General features: G+C 51.3%; 1 long non-coding RNA gene across 1 annotated transcript; it reads left to right on the top strand.

The window, feature by feature from the left end:
* Nucleotides 1-2,903: 2,903 nt before the first annotated feature.
* Nucleotides 2,904-15,797, top strand: LOC138786385 (uncharacterized). The gene is made up of 3 exons (XR_011362217.1): nucleotides 2,904-2,988; nucleotides 3,213-3,302; nucleotides 15,732-15,797. It is a non-coding gene; the product is annotated as an uncharacterized lncRNA (long non-coding RNA).
* Nucleotides 15,798-16,016: the final 219 nt, after the last annotated feature.

Genomic DNA, 16,016 nt, shown 5'->3' on the forward strand with positions numbered 1-16,016 from the left:
CCCTCTAGTGTCTACACTGTACGGCTATGCTCACCCACACAGAGCGCCCTCTAGTGTCTACACTGTACGGCTATGCTCACACACAGAGCGCCCTCTAGTGTCTACACTGTACGGCTATGCTCACACACACAGAGCGCCCTCTAGTGTCTACACTGTACGGCTATGCTCACACACAGAGCGCCCTCTAGTGTCTACACTGTACGGCTATGCTCACACACACAGAGCGCCCTCTAGTATCTACACTGTACGGCTATGCTCACACACAGAGCGCCCTCTAGTGTCTACACTGTACGGCTATGCTCACACACACAGAGCGCCCTCTAGTGTCTACACTGTACAGCTATGCTCACACACACAGAGCGCCCTCTAGTGTCTACACTGTACGGCTATGCTCACACATACAGAGCGCCCTCTAGTGTCTACACTGTACGGCTATGCTCACACACACACAGCGCCCTCTAGTGTCTACACTGTACGGCTATGCTCACACACAGAGCGCCCTCTAGTGTCTACACTGTACGGCTATGCTCACACATACAGAGCGCCCTCTAGTGTCTACACTGTACGGCTATGCTCACACACACAGAGCGCCTTCTAGTGTCTACACTGTACGGCTATGCTCACACACAGAGCGCCCTCTAGTGTCTACACTGTACGGCTATGCTCACACACAGAGCGCCCTCTAGTGTCTACACTGTACGGCTATGCTCACATACAGAGCGCCCTCTAGTGTCTACACTGTACGGCTATGCTCACACACACACAGAGCGCCCTCTAGTGTCTACACTGTACGGCTATGCTCACACATACAGAGCGCCCTCTAGCGTCTACACTGTACGGCTATGCTCACACACACAGAGCGCCCTCTAGTGTATAAACTGTACGGCTATGCTCACACACAGAGCGCCCTCTAGTGTCTACACTGTACGGCTATGCTCACCCACACAGAGCGCCCTCTAGTGTCTACACTGTACGGCTATGCTCACACACAGAGCGCCCTCTAGTGTCTACACTGTACAGCTATGCTCACACACAGAGCGCCCTCTAGTGTCTACACTGTACGGCTATGCTCACACACACAGAGCGCCCTCTAGTGTCTACACTGTACGGCTATGCTCACACACACAGAGCGCCCTCTAGTGTCTACACTGTACGGCTATGCTCACACACACAGAGCGCCCTCTAGCGTCTACACTGTACGGCTATGCTCACACATACAGAGCGCCCTCTAGTGTCTACACTGTACGGCTATGCTCACACACACAGAGCGCCCTCTAGTGTCTACACTGTACGGCTATGCTCACACACACAGAGCGCCCTCTAGTGTCTACACTGTACGGCTATGCTCACACACACAGAGCGCCCTCTAGTGTCTACACTGTACGGCTATGCTCACACACACAGAGCGCCCTCTAGTGTCTACACTGTACGGCTATGCTCACACACAGAGCGCCCTCTAGTGTCTACACTGTACGGCTATGCTCACACACAGAGCGCCCTCTAGTGTCTACACTGTACGGCTATGCTCACACACACAGAGCGCCCTCTAGTGTCTACACTGTACGGCTATACTTACACACAGAGCGCCCTCTAGTGTCTACACTGTACGGCTATGCTCACACACACAGAGCGCCCTCTAGTGTCTACACTGTACGGCTATGCTCACACACACAGAGCGCCCTCTAGTGTCTACACTGTACAGCTATGCTCACCCACACAGAGCGCCCTCTAGTGTCTACACTGTACGGCTATGCTCACACATACAGAGCGCCCTCTAGCGTCTACACTGTACGGCTATGCTCACACACACAGAGCGCCCTCTAGTGTATAAACTGTACGGCTATGCTCACACACAGAGCGCCCTCTAGTGTCTACACTGTACGGCTATGCTCACACACAGAGCGCCCTCTAGTGTCTACACTGTACGGCTATGCTCACACACACAGAGCGCCCTCTAGTGTCTACACTGTACGTCTATGCTCACACACAGAGCGCCCTCTAGTGTCTACACTGTACGGCTATGCTCACACACACAGAGCGCCCTCTAGTGTCTACACTGTACGGCTATGCTCACACATACAGAGCGCCCTCTAGCGTCTACACTGTACGGCTATGCTCACACACACAGAGCGCCCTCTAGTGTCTACACTGTACGGCTATGCTCACCCACACAGAGCGCCCTCTAGTGTCTACACTGTACGGCTATGCTCACACACAGAGCGTCTCTAGTGTCTACACTGTACGGCTATGCTCACACACACAGAGCGCCCTCTAGTGTCTACACTGTACGGCTATGCTCACACATACAGAGCGCCCTCTAGTGTCTACACTGTACGGCTATGCTCACACACACAGAGCGCCCTCTAGTGTCTACACTGTACGGCTATGCTCACACACAGAGCGCCCTCTAGTGTATAAACTGTACGGCTATGCTCACACACAGAGCGCCCTCTAGTGTCTACACTGTACGGCTATGCTCACACACAGAGCGTCTCTAGTGTCTACACTGTACGGCTATGCTCACACACAGAGCGCCCTCTATTGTCTACACTGTACGGCTATGCTCACACACAGAGCGCCCTCTAGTGTCTACACTGTACGGCTATGCTCACACACACAGATCGCCCTCTAGTGTCTACACTGTACGGCTATGCTCACACACACAGAGCGCCCTCTAGTGTCTACACTGTACGGCTATGCTCACACACACAGAGCGCCCTCTAGTGTCTACACTGTACGGCTATGCTCACACACAGTACAGACAACGACTATTATGCATTGAAAATTGTAATGAAATTAATGAGTGGCCGTTCTTCTCATAAAATGTACGTGTGTGAACATAGCCTACAACGTGAGCCATTTCTAGATTATTACAGGGATATAAAACCTTATCTGTTCATCTAGATACAAGGAGGGGAGAAGAGCTGACAGTCACATACGCCGCGCTGACCAATCAGAGGGGCCAAAAACTGGAGGAACCCCGAGGAGGTAGGAGACCAGCTGGTATACAATCATACCCTGTATTACATCCCCCCCCCCCATGTAATATCACACATATAATGTATCCGCTCAAAGAATTGACACAATGGAGTCTATGGGACGGACGGAAATGCACGCGGGCCCGAGCGGGTTTGAGCGACGGAATCCGTGGGAACTTCTCAGTGCAGATTCCTCAGTGTGAATTCACCTGATGAGTTTTAACCTTCTTATAGGTCAATATGAGGAACAACCAACATCAGAGACTTGTGTGATGGTCCGAGGAGCCGAGCAGAGTACAGGCTGGAAGCAGATATTACACCCAGGTATGGTGCCCAGGGTAGCCTGCCCTCCGCATGCTGATCTCTGGGCGGTGAGATGTGACCAGTGTAATGGAGTGACTGGGCCGGTAAAGCAGAGATGTGACCCGTGTAATGGAGTGACCGGGCCGGTAGAGGAGAGATGTGACCAGTGTAATGGAGTGACCGGGCCGGTAGATGTAGAGGAGAGATGTGACCCGTGTAATGGAGTGACCGGGCCGGTAGATGTAGAGGAGAGATGTGACCCGTGTAATGGAGTGACCGGGCCGGTAGATGTAGAGGAGAGATGTGACCAGTGTAATGGAGTGACCGGCCGGTAGATGTAGAGGAGAGATGTGACCCGTGTAATGGAGTGACCGGGCCGGTAGATGTAGAGGAGAGATGTGACCAGTGTAATGGAGTGACCGGCCGGTAGAGGAGAGATGTGACCAGTGTAATGGAGTAACCGGCCGGTAGAGGAGAGATGTGACCAGTGTAATGGAGTAACCGGCCGGTAGAGGAGAGATGTGACCAGTGTAATGGAGTGACCGGGCCTGTACAAGAGAGATGTGACCAGTGTAATGGAGTGACCGGGCCGGTAGAGGAGAGATGTGACCAGTGTAATGGAGTGACCGGCCAGTAGATGTAGAGATGTGACCAGTGTAATGGAGTGACCAGCCAGTAGAGGAGAGATGTGATCCGTGTAATGGAGTGACCGGTCCGGTAGATGTAGAGGAGAGATGTGACCAGTGTAATGGAGTGACCGGGCCTGTACAAGAGAGATGTGACCAGTGTAATGGAGTGACCGGGCCGGTAGAAGAGAGATGTGACCAGTGTAATGGAGTGACCGGGCCTGTACAAGAGAGATGTGACCAGTGTAATGGAGTGACCGGGCCGGTAGAAGAGAGATGTGACCAGTGTAATGGAGTGACCGGGCAGGTAGAGGAGAGATGTGACCAGTGTAATGGAGTGACCGGCCAGTAGATGTAGAGATGTGACCAGTGTAATGGAGTGACCGGGCCTGTACAAGAGAGATGTGACCCGTGTAATGGAGTGACCGGGCCTGTACAAGAGAGATGTGACCCGTGTAATGGAGTGACCGGGCCGGTAGAGGAGAGATGTGACCAGTGTAATGGAGAGACCGGGCCGGTAGCGGAGAGATGTGACCAGTGTAATGGAGTAACTGGCCGATAGAGGAGAGATGTGACCAGTGTAATGGAGTGACCGGGCCGGTAGAAGAGAGATGTGAACCGTGTAATGGAGTGACCGGGCCTGTACAAGAGAGATGTGACCCGTGTAATGGAGTGACCGGGCCTGTACAAGAGAGATGTGACCCGTGTAATGGAGTGACCGGGCCGGTAGATGTAGAGGAGAGATGTGACCAGTGTGATGGAGTGACCAGGCCGGTAGATGTAGAGGAGAGATGTGACCAGTTTAATGGAGTGACCGGGCCTGTAACAAGAGAGATGTGACCCGTGTAATGGAGTGACCAGGCCGGTAGATGTAGAGATGTGACCCATGTAATAGAGTGACTGGGCCGGTAGGGGAGAGATGTGACCCGTGTAATTGAGTGAACGGGGGGGGGGGGGGGGGGGGGGGGGTTGAGGAGAGATGTGACCAGTGTAATGGAGTGACCGGCCGGTAGATGTAGAGATGTGACCCGTGTAGTGGAGTGACTGGGCCGGAAGGTGAGAGATGTGACCAGTGTAATGGAGTGACCGGCCGGTAGATGTAGAGATGTGACCCGTGTAATGGAGTGACCGGCCGGTAGATGTAGAGATGTGACCCGTGTAATGGAGTGACTGGGCCGGAAGGTGAGAGATGTGACCAGTGTAATGGAGTGACCGGCCGGTAGATGTAGAGATGTGACCCGTGTAATGGAGTGACTGGGCCGGAAGGGGAGAGATGTGACTCGTGTAATGGAGTGACTGAGCCAGTAGATGTAGAGGAGAGATGTGACCAGTGTAATGGAGTGACCGGGCCGGTAGAAGAGAGATGTGACCAGTGTAATGGAGTAACCGGGCCGGTAGATGTAGAGGAGAGATGTGACCAGTGTAATGGAGTGACCGGGCCAGTAGAAGAGAGATGTGACCCGTGTAATGGAGTGACCGGACGGGTAGAAGAGAGATGTGACCCGTGTAATGGAGTAACCGGGCCAGTAGATGTAGAGGAGAGATGTGACCCGTGTAATGGAGTGACCGGGCGGAGAGATGTGACCCGTATAATGGAGTGACCAGGCCGGTAGATGAAGAGGAGAGATGTGACCAGTGTAATGGAGTGACCGGGCCGGTAGAGGAGAGATGTGACCAGTGTAATGGAGTGACCAGGCGGGTAGAGGAGAGATGTGACCAGTGTAACAGAGTGACCGGGCCGGTAGAGGAGAGATGTAACCAGTGTAATGGAGTGACCAGGCCTGTAGATGTAGTGGACAGATGTGACCAGTATAATAGAGTGACCGGGCCGATAGAGGAGAGATGTGACCAGTGTAATGGAGTGACCGGGCCAGTAGATGTAGAGGAGAGATGTGACCAGTGTAATGGAGTGACCGGGCCGGTAGAAGAGAGATGTGACCAGTGTAATGGAGTAACCGGGCCGGTAGATGTAGAGGAGAGATGTGACCAGTGTAATGGAGCGATAGGGCCGGTAGATGTAGAGGAGAGATGTGACCCGTGTAATGGAGTAACCGGCCGGTAGAGGAGAGATGTGACCAGTGTAAAGGAGTGACCAGGCCGGTAGATGTAGAGGAGAGATGTGACCAGTGTAAAGGAGTGACCGGGCCGGTAGATGTAGAGGAGAGATGTGACCCATGTAATGGAGTGACCGGGCCGGTAGATGTAGAGGAGAGAAGTGACCCGTGTAATGGAGTAACCGGGCCGGTAGATGTAGAGGAGAGATGTGACCAGTGTAATGGAGTGACCGGGCCGGTAGAGGAGAGATGTAACCAGTGTAAAGGAGTGACCGGGCCGGTAGATGTAGAGGAGAGATGTGACCCATGTAATGGAGTGACCGGGCCGGTAGATGTAGAGGAGAGAAGTGACCCGTGTAATGGAGTAACCGGGCCGGTAGATGTAGAGGAGAGATGTGACCAGTGTAATGGAGTGACCGGGCCGGTAGAAGAGAGATGTGACCAGTGTAATGGAGTAACCGGGCCGGTAGATGTAGAGGAGAGATGTGACCAGTGTAATGGCGTGACCGGGCCGGTAGTAGAGAGATGTGACCCGTGCAATGGAGTAACTGGCCGGTAGAGGAGAGATGTAACCAGTGTAATGGAGTAACCAGTCGGTAGAGGAGAGATGTGACCAGTGTAATGGAGTAACCGGCCGGTAGAGGAGAGATGTAACCAGTGTAATGGAGTGACTGGGCCGGTAGATGTAGAGGAGAGATGTGACCAGTGTAATGGAGTGACTGGCCGGTAGATGTAGAGGAGAGATGTGACCCGTGTAATGGAGTGACCGGGCCGGTAAAGGAGAGATGTGACCCGTGTAATGGAGTGACCGGGCCGGTAGAGGAGAGATGTGACCCGTGTAATGGAGTGACCGGGCCGGTAGAGGAGAGATGTGACCCGTGTAATGGAGTGACTGGGCCGGAAGGGGAGAGATGTGACTCGTGTAATGGAGTGACTGAGCCGGTAGAAAAGAGATGTGACCCGTGTAATGGAGTAACCGGGCCGGTAGATGTAGAGGAGAGATGTGACCAGTGTAATGGAGTGACCGGGCCGGTAGAAGAGAGATGTGACCAGTGTAATGGAGTAACCGGGCCGGTAGATGTAGAGGAGAGATGTGACCAGTGTAATGGAGTGACCGGGCCGGTAGATGTAGAGGAGAGATGTGACCAGTGTAATGGAGTGACCGGGCCGGTAAAGCAAAGATGTGACCAGTGTAATGGAGTGACCGGGCCGGTAGATGTGGAGGAGAGTAATGGGGATAAGTAATGGGGAGAATACGTTTATTGATGGAGATAAGGCGGTCGCTGACTATTTGAATAGTTACTTCTGCTCAGTGTTTTCAGCAGGCGGCCTTCACAATCACAGGACGGTTGGACACAGCATGGCCTCCAGCTATATGGGTTCGGCTCCAGTATTTTCAGAGGCTGAAGTTGCAGAGGAACTTGCCCGTTTAAAGCTGAATAAGGCGATGGGTCCAGATGGGATCCATCCCAGGGTTCTTAAAGAACTCAGATCTGTGATTGCTGCCCCCCTGACAGATCTGTATAACCAATCCCTGCTAACAGGAGATGTCCCCGATGATTGGAGAACGGCCAATGTTATACCAATCCACAAGAAGGGGAATAGAGAAGAGCCCAGTAACTACAGGCCAGTGAGCCTGACATCTGTAGTAGTGAAAATGATGGAAACTCTTCTAAAAAAGAAGATAATGGATCACCTAAGAATCAACAATTTGATGGATCCAAACCAGCATGGCTTTACTGAGAGCCGATCATGTCAGACTAATCTCATTGATTTCTTTGATTATGCCACAAAAGTGCTGGATGAAGGTGGTGCTGTGGATATCACCTATCTGGACTTCAGCAAAGCCGCAGATACAGTTCCCCATAAAGAGCTGATAGAGAAGTTGGAGAAGATTGGACTAAATCCCTGGATAGTTCAGTGGATTTGTGGTTGGCTGAAGGAGAGATATCAGAGGGTTGTTGTTAATGGTGTATATTCCGAGCAGAGACTGGTTACAAGTGGTGTGCCTCAAGGGTCTGTTCTGGGTCCTATTCTTTTTAATATGTTTGTAAGTGACATAGGAAAAGGGTTGATAGGTAAAGTTTGTCTGTTTGCTGACGACACAAAAGTGTGCAATAGGGTGGATATTCCTGGAGGTGTCAGTAATATGGAAAATGATTTAGCTTTGCTAGATACGTGGTCCAAACAGTGGAAATTGAAGTTCAACGTTTCCAAATGTAAAATAATGCACTTGGGGAGGAGGAATCCTCTATCCGAGTATCACATCGGCAGTACTGTGTTGGAAAAGACTTCAGAAGAGAAGGATTTAGGGGTAATGATTTCTGAAAGCCTTAAAATGAGTCACCAGTGCAACCAGGCGGTGGGGAAAGCAAATCGTATGCTGGGGTGTATATATATATATATATATATATATATATAATGGTATGCTGGGGTGTATAGCTAGAGGTATAACCAGTAGGAAGAGGGAGATTGTGATCCCGCTGTATAGAGCTCTGGTGAGGCCACATCTGGAATACTGTGTCCAGTTCTGGAGACCTCACCTAAAAAAGGACATTGATAAAATAGAACGGGTCCAAAGACGAGCTACAAAAATGGTGGAGGGTGTGAGGCATAAACCATATCAGGAAAGACTTAAGGATTTGAATCTGTATAGTCTGGAGGAAAGACGGGAAAGGGGGGACATGATTGAAACCTTTAAGTATGTTAAGGGACTAAATAAGGTTCAAGAGGGGAGTGTTTTTAGTAAAAAACTGAGCTCAAGAACAAGAGGACACAGTGAGAGGTTAGTTGGGGGAAAGATCAGAAGCAATGTAAGAAAATATTATTTTACTGAAAGAGTAGTAGATACCTGGAACAAACTTCCAGCAGAGGTGGTTGGTAAATCTACAATAACAGAATTTACCGGGCCGGTAGAGGAGAGATGTGACCAGTGTAATGGAGTGACCGGGCCGGTAGATGTGGAGGAGAGATGAGACCAGTGTAATGGAGTAACCGGGCCGGTAGATGTAGAGGAGAGATGTGACCAGTGTAATGGAGTGACCGGCCAGTAGATGTAGAGATGTGACCAGTGTAATGGAGTAACCGGGCCGGTAGATGTAGAGGAGAGATGTGACCAGTGTAATGGAGTGACCGGGCCTGTACAAGAGAGATGTGACCAGTGTAATGGAGTGACCGGGCCGGTAGAAGAGAGATGTGACCAGTGTAATGGAGTGACCGGGCAGGTAGAGGAGAGATGTGACCAGTGTAATGGAGTGACCGGCCAGTAGATGTAGAGATGTGACCAGTGTAATGGAGTGACCGGGCCTGTACAAGAGAGATGTGACCCGTGTAATGGAGTGACCGGGCCGGTAGAAGAGAGATGTGACCAGTGTAATGGAGTGACCGGGCCGGTAGAGGAGAGATGTGACCAGTGTAATGGAGAGACCGGGCCGGTAGCGGAGAGATGTGACCAGTGTAATGGAGTAACTGGCCGATAGAGGAGAGATGTGACCAGTGTAATGGAGTGACCGGGCCGGTAGAAGAGAGATGTGAACCGTGTAATGGAGTGACCGGGCCTGTACAAGAGAGATGTGACCCGTGTAATGGAGTGACCGGGCCGGTAGATGTAGAGGAGAGATGTGACCAGTGTGATGGAGTGACCAGGCCGGTAGATGTAGAGGAGAGATGTGACCAGTTTAATGGAGTGACCGGGCCTGTAACAAGAGAGATGTGACCCGTGTAATGGAGTGACCAGGCCGGTAGATGTAGAGATGTGACCCATGTAATAGAGTGACTGGGCCGGTAGGGGAGAGATGTGACCCGTGTAATTGAGTGAACGGGGGGGGGGGGGGGGGGGGTTGAGGAGAGATGTGACCAGTGTAATGGAGTGACCGGCCGGTAGATGTAGAGATGTGACCCGTGTAGTGGAGTGACTGGGCCGGAAGGTGAGAGATGTGACCAGTGTAATGGAGTGACCGGCCGGTAGATGTAGAGATGTGACCCGTGTAATGGAGTGACCGGCCGGTAGATGTAGAGATGTGACCCGTGTAATGGAGTGACTGGGCCGGAAGGTGAGAGATGTGACCAGTGTAATGGAGTGACCGGCCGGTAGATGTAGAGATGTGACCCGTGTAATGGAGTGACTGGGCCGGAAGGGGAGAGATGTGACTCGTGTAATGGAGTGACTGAGCCAGTAGATGTAGAGGAGAGATGTGACCAGTGTAATGGAGTGACCGGGCCGGTAGAAGAGAGATGTGACCAGTGTAATGGAGTAACCGGGCCGGTAGATGTAGAGGAGAGATGTGACCAGTGTAATGGAGTGACCGGGCCAGTAGAAGAGAGATGTGACCCGTGTAATGGAGTGACCGGACGGGTAGAAGAGAGATGTGACCCGTGTAATGGAGTAACCGGGCCAGTAGATGTAGAGGAGAGATGTGACCCGTGTAATGGAGTGACCGGGCGGAGAGATGTGACCCGTATAATGGAGTGACCAGGCCGGTAGATGAAGAGGAGAGATGTGACCAGTGTAATGGAGTGACCGGGCCGGTAGAGGAGAGATGTGACCAGTGTAATGGAGTGACCAGGCGGGTAGAGGAGAGATGTGACCAGTGTAACAGAGTGACCGGGCCGGTAGAGGAGAGATGTAACCAGTGTAATGGAGTGACCAGGCCTGTAGATGTAGTGGACAGATGTGACCAGTATAATAGAGTGACCGGGCCGATAGAGGAGAGATGTGACCAGTGTAATGGAGTGACCGGGCCAGTAGATGTAGAGGAGAGATGTGACCAGTGTAATGGAGTGACCGGGCCGGTAGAAGAGAGATGTGACCAGTGTAATGGAGTAACCGGGCCGGTAGATGTAGAGGAGAGATGTGACCAGTGTAATGGAGCGATAGGGCCGGTAGATGTAGAGGAGAGATGTGACCCGTGTAATGGAGTAACCGGCCGGTAGAGGAGAGATGTGACCAGTGTAAAGGAGTGACCAGGCCGGTAGATGTAGAGGAGAGATGTGACCAGTGTAATGGAGTGACCGGGCCGGTAGAAGAGAGATGTGACCAGTGTAAAGGAGTGACCGGGCCGGTAGATGTAGAGGAGAGATGTGACCCGTGTAATGGAGTGACCGGGCCGGTAGATGTAGAGGAGAGATGTGACCCGTGTAATGGAGTGACCGGGCCGGTAAAGGAGAGATGTGACTCGTGTAATGGAGTGACCGGGCCGGTAGAGGAGAGATGTAACCAGTGTAAAGGAGTGACCGGGCCGGTAGATGTAGAGGAGAGATGTGACCCATGTAATGGAGTGACCGGGCCGGTAGATGTAGAGGAGAGAAGTGACCCGTGTAATGGAGTAACCGGGCCGGTAGATGTAGAGGAGAGATGTGACCAGTGTAATGGAGTGACCGGGCCGGTAGAGGAGAGATGTAACCAGTGTAAAGGAGTGACCGGGCCGGTAGATGTAGAGGAGAGATGTGACCCATGTAATGGAGTGACCGGGCCGGTAGATGTAGAGGAGAGAAGTGACCCGTGTAATGGAGTAACCGGGCCGGTAGATGTAGAGGAGAGATGTGACCAGTGTAATGGAGTGACCGGGCCGGTAGAAGAGAGATGTGACCAGTGTAATGGAGTAACCGGGCCGGTAGATGTAGAGGAGAGATGTGACCAGTGTAATGGCGTGACCGGGCCGGTAGTAGAGAGATGTGACCCGTGCAATGGAGTAACCGGGCCGGTAGATGTAGAGGAGAGATGTGACCCGTGTAATGGAGTAACTGGCCGGTAGAGGAGAGATGTAACCAGTGTAATGGAGTAACCAGTCGGTAGAGGAGAGATGTGACCAGTGTAATGGAGTAACCGGCCGGTAGAGGAGAGATGTAACCAGTGTAATGGAGTGACTGGGCCGGTAGATGTAGAGGAGAGATGTGACCAGTGTAATGGAGTGACCGGCCGGTAGATGTAGAGGAGAGATGTGACCCGTGTAATGGAGTGACCGGGCCGGTAAAGGAGAGATGTGACCCGTGTAATGGAGTGACCGGGCCGGTAGAGGAGAGATGTGACCCGTGTAATGGAGTGACCGGGCCGGTAGAGGAGAGATGTGACCCGTGTAATGGAGTGACTGGGCCGGAAGGGGAGAGATGTGACTCGTGTAATGGAGTGACTGAGCCGGTAGAAAAGAGATGTGACCCGTGTAATGGAGTAACCGGGCCGGTAGATGTAGAGGAGAGATGTGACCAGTGTAATGGAGTGACCGGGCCGGTAGAAGAGAGATGTGACCAGTGTAATGGAGTAACCGGGCCGGTAGATGTAGAGGAGAGATGTGACCAGTGTAATGGAGTGACCGGGCCGGTAGATGTAGAGGAGAGATGTGACCAGTGTAATGGAGTGACCGGGCCGGTAGATGTAGAGGAGAGATGTGACCAGAGTAATGGAGTGACCGGGCCGGTAAAGCAAAGATGTGACCAGTGTAATGGAGTGACCGGGCCGGTAGATGTGGAGGAGAGTAATGGGGATAAGTAATGGGGAGAATACGTTTATTGATGGAGATAAGGCGGTCGCTGACTATTTGAATAGTTACTTCTGCTCAGTGTTTTCAGCAGGCGGCCTTCACAATCACAGGACGGTTGGACACAGCATGGCCTCCAGCTATATGGGTTCGGCTCCAGTATTTTCAGAGGCTGAAGTTGCAGAGGAACTTGCCCGTTTAAAGCTGAATAAGGCGATGGGTCCAGATGGGATCCATCCCAGGGTTCTTAAAGAACTCAGATCTGTGATTGCTGCCCCCCTGACAGATCTGTATAACCAATCCCTGCTAACAGGAGATGTCCCCGATGATTGGAGAACGGCCAATGTTATACCAATCCACAAGAAGGGGAATAGAGAAGAGCCCAGTAACTACAGGCCAGTGAGCCTGACATCTGTAGTAGTGAAAATGATGGAAACTCTTCTAAAAAAGAAGATAAGGGATCACCTAAGAATCAACAATTTGATGGATCCAAACCAGCATGGCTTTACTGAGAGCCGATCATGTCAGACTAATCTCATTGATTTCTTTGATTATGCCACAAAAGTGCTGGATGAAGGTGGTGCTGTGGATATCACCTATCTGGACTTCAGCAAAGCCGCAGATACAGTTCCCCATAAAGAGCTGATAGAGAAGTTGGAGAAAATTGGACTAAATCCCTGGATAGTTGAGTGGATTTGTGGTTGGCTGAAGGAGAGATATCAGAGGGTTGTTGGTAATGGTGAATATTCCGAGCAGAGACTGGTTACAAGTGGTGTGCCTCAAGGGTCTGTTCTGGGTCCTATTCTTTTTAATATGTTTGTAAGTGACATAGGAAAAGGGTTGATAGGTAAAGTTTGTCTGTTTGCTGACGACACAAAAGTGTGCAATAGGGTGGATATTCCTGGAAGTGTCAGTAATATGGAAAATGATTTAGCTTTGCTAGATACGTGGTCCAAACAGTGGAAATTGAAGTTCAACGTTTCCAAATGTAAAATAATGCACTTGGGGAGGAGGAATCCTCTATCCGAGTATCACATCGGCAGTACTGTGTTGGAAAAGACTTCAGAAGAGAAGGATTTAGGGGTAATGATTTCTGAAAGCCTTAAAATGAGTCACCAGTGCAACCAGGCGGTGGGGAAAGCAAATCGTATGCTGGGGTGTATATATATATATATATATATATATATATATATAATGGTATGCTGGGGTGTATAGCTAGAGGTATAACCAGTAGGAAGAGGGAGATTGTGATCCCGCTGTATAGAGCTCTGGTGAGGCCACATCTGGAATACTGTGTCCAGTTCTGGAGACCTCACCTAAAAAAGGACATTGATAAAATAGAACGGGTCCAAAGACGAGCTACAAAAATGGTGGAGGGTGTGAGGCATAAACCATATCAGGAAAGACTTAAGGATTTGAATCTGTATAGTCTGGAGGAAAGACGGGAAAGGGGGGACATGATTGAAACCTTTAAGTATGTTAAGGGACTAAATAAGGTTCAAGAGGGGAGTGTTTTTAGTAAAAAACTGAGCTCAAGAACAAGAGGACACAGTGAGAGGTTAGTTGGGGGAAAGATCAGAAGCAATGTAAGAAAATATTATTTTACTGAAAGAGTAGTAGATACCTGGAACAAACTTCCAGCAGAGGTGGTTGGTAAATCTACAATAACAGAATTTACCGGGCCGGTAGAGGAGAGATGTGACCAGTGTAATGGAGTGACCGGCCAGTAGATGTAGAGATGTGACCAGTGTAATGGAGTGACCGGGCCAGTAGTAGAGAGATGTGATCAGTGTAATGGAGTGACCGGGCCGGTAGATGTGGAGGAGAGATGTGACCAGTGTAATGGAGTGACCGGGCCGGTAGATGTAGAGGAGAGATGTGACCCGTGTAATGGAGTGACCGGACGGAGAGATGTGACCCGTATAATGGAGTGACCAGGCCGGTAGATGAAGAGGAGAGATGTGACCAGTGTAATGGAGTGACCGGGCCGGTAGAGGAGAGATGTGACCAGTGTAATGGAGTGACCGGGCCGGTAGTAGAGAGATGTGACCAGTGTAATGGAGTGACCGGGCCGGTAGATGTAGAGGAGAGATGTGACCAGTGTAATGGAGTAACCGGGCCGGTAGATGTAGAGGAGAGATGTGACCAGTGTAATGGAGTGACCAGCCGGTAGATGTAGAGGAGAGATGTGACCCGTGTAATGGAGTGACCGGGCCGGTAGAGGAGAGATGTGACCAGTGTAATGGAGTAACCGGGCCGGTAGATGTAGAGGAGAGATGTGACCCGTGTAATGGAGTGACCGGGCCGGTAGAGGAGAGATGTGACCAGTGTAATGGAGTAACCGGGCCGGTAGATGTAGAGGAGAGATGTGACCCGTGTAATGGAGTAACTGGCCGGTAGAGGAGAGATGTGACCAGTGTAATGGAGTAACCGGCCGATAGAGGAGAGATGTGACCAGTGTAATGGAGTAACCGGCCGGTAGAGGAGAGATGTAACCAGTGTAACGGAGTAACCGGCCGGTAGAGGAGAGATGTAACCAGTGTAACGGAGTGACCGGGCCGGTAGAGGAGAGATGCGACCTGTGTAATGGAGTAACCAGGCCGGTAGATGTAGAGGAGAGATGTGACCAGTGTAATGGAGTGACCGGGCCGGTAGAAGAGAGATGTGACCAGTGTAATGGAGTAACCGGGCCGGTAGATGTAGAGGAGAGATGTGACCAGTGTAATGGAGCGATAGGGCCGGTAGATGTAGAGGAGAGATGTGACCCGTGTAATGGAGTAACCGGCCGGTAGAGGAGAGATGTCACCAGTGTAATGGAGTGACCAGGCCGGTAGATGTAGAGGAGAGATGTGACCATTGTAATGGAGTAACCGGCCGATAGAGGAGAGATGTGACCAGTGTAATGGAGTAACCGGCCGATAGAGGAGAGATGTGACCAGTGTAATGGAGTAACCGGCCGGTAGAGGAGAGATGTGACCAGTGTAACGGAGTAACCGGGCCGGTAGAGGAGAGATGTGACCCGTGTAATGGAGTGACCGGGCCGGTACATGTAGAATTGTTTTGCGTCTTACAAGATCAGGAGAGGATGGAGATGGTTCAGGAGACTGAGTATAAGGCAGAGGAGTTGTTTGAGGCTCCAGGTCTCCTCCCGTGCTGCACCTGTCACTCATATATATATATATGGGATTGCAGCCCCCTACTGCACCCCATTATAATGTAGATGGATATACAGCTGGATTCCTCACCATCTCATCTCTGCGGCTATGGATCCTGATGATGTGATGTTATGTCCTGCAGGGAGGCGAGCCTCTGCGCTCCTGGTCTTCGTCATCATCATCCTGAGTGTCATCCTTCTCATCACCAACACCGGCCGAGACCACTGTGAGTTGGCAGCATATATTCTCCTCCATTGTTTCCTCTCTGCTCCGTCGTTCCCTCTTTATACCGTCCTCTGCTCCGTCGTTCCCTCTCTGTATACCGTCCTCTCTGCTCCGTCGTTCCCTCTCTGTATACCGTCCTCTCTGCTCCGTCGTTCCCTCTCTGTATACCGTCCTCTGCTCCGTCGTTCCCTCTCTGTATACC

This window comes from Dendropsophus ebraccatus, chromosome 3, assembly GCF_027789765.1.
Source record: "Dendropsophus ebraccatus isolate aDenEbr1 chromosome 3, aDenEbr1.pat, whole genome shotgun sequence".
NCBI classification, from domain to species: Eukaryota; Metazoa; Chordata; class Amphibia; order Anura; family Hylidae; genus Dendropsophus; species Dendropsophus ebraccatus.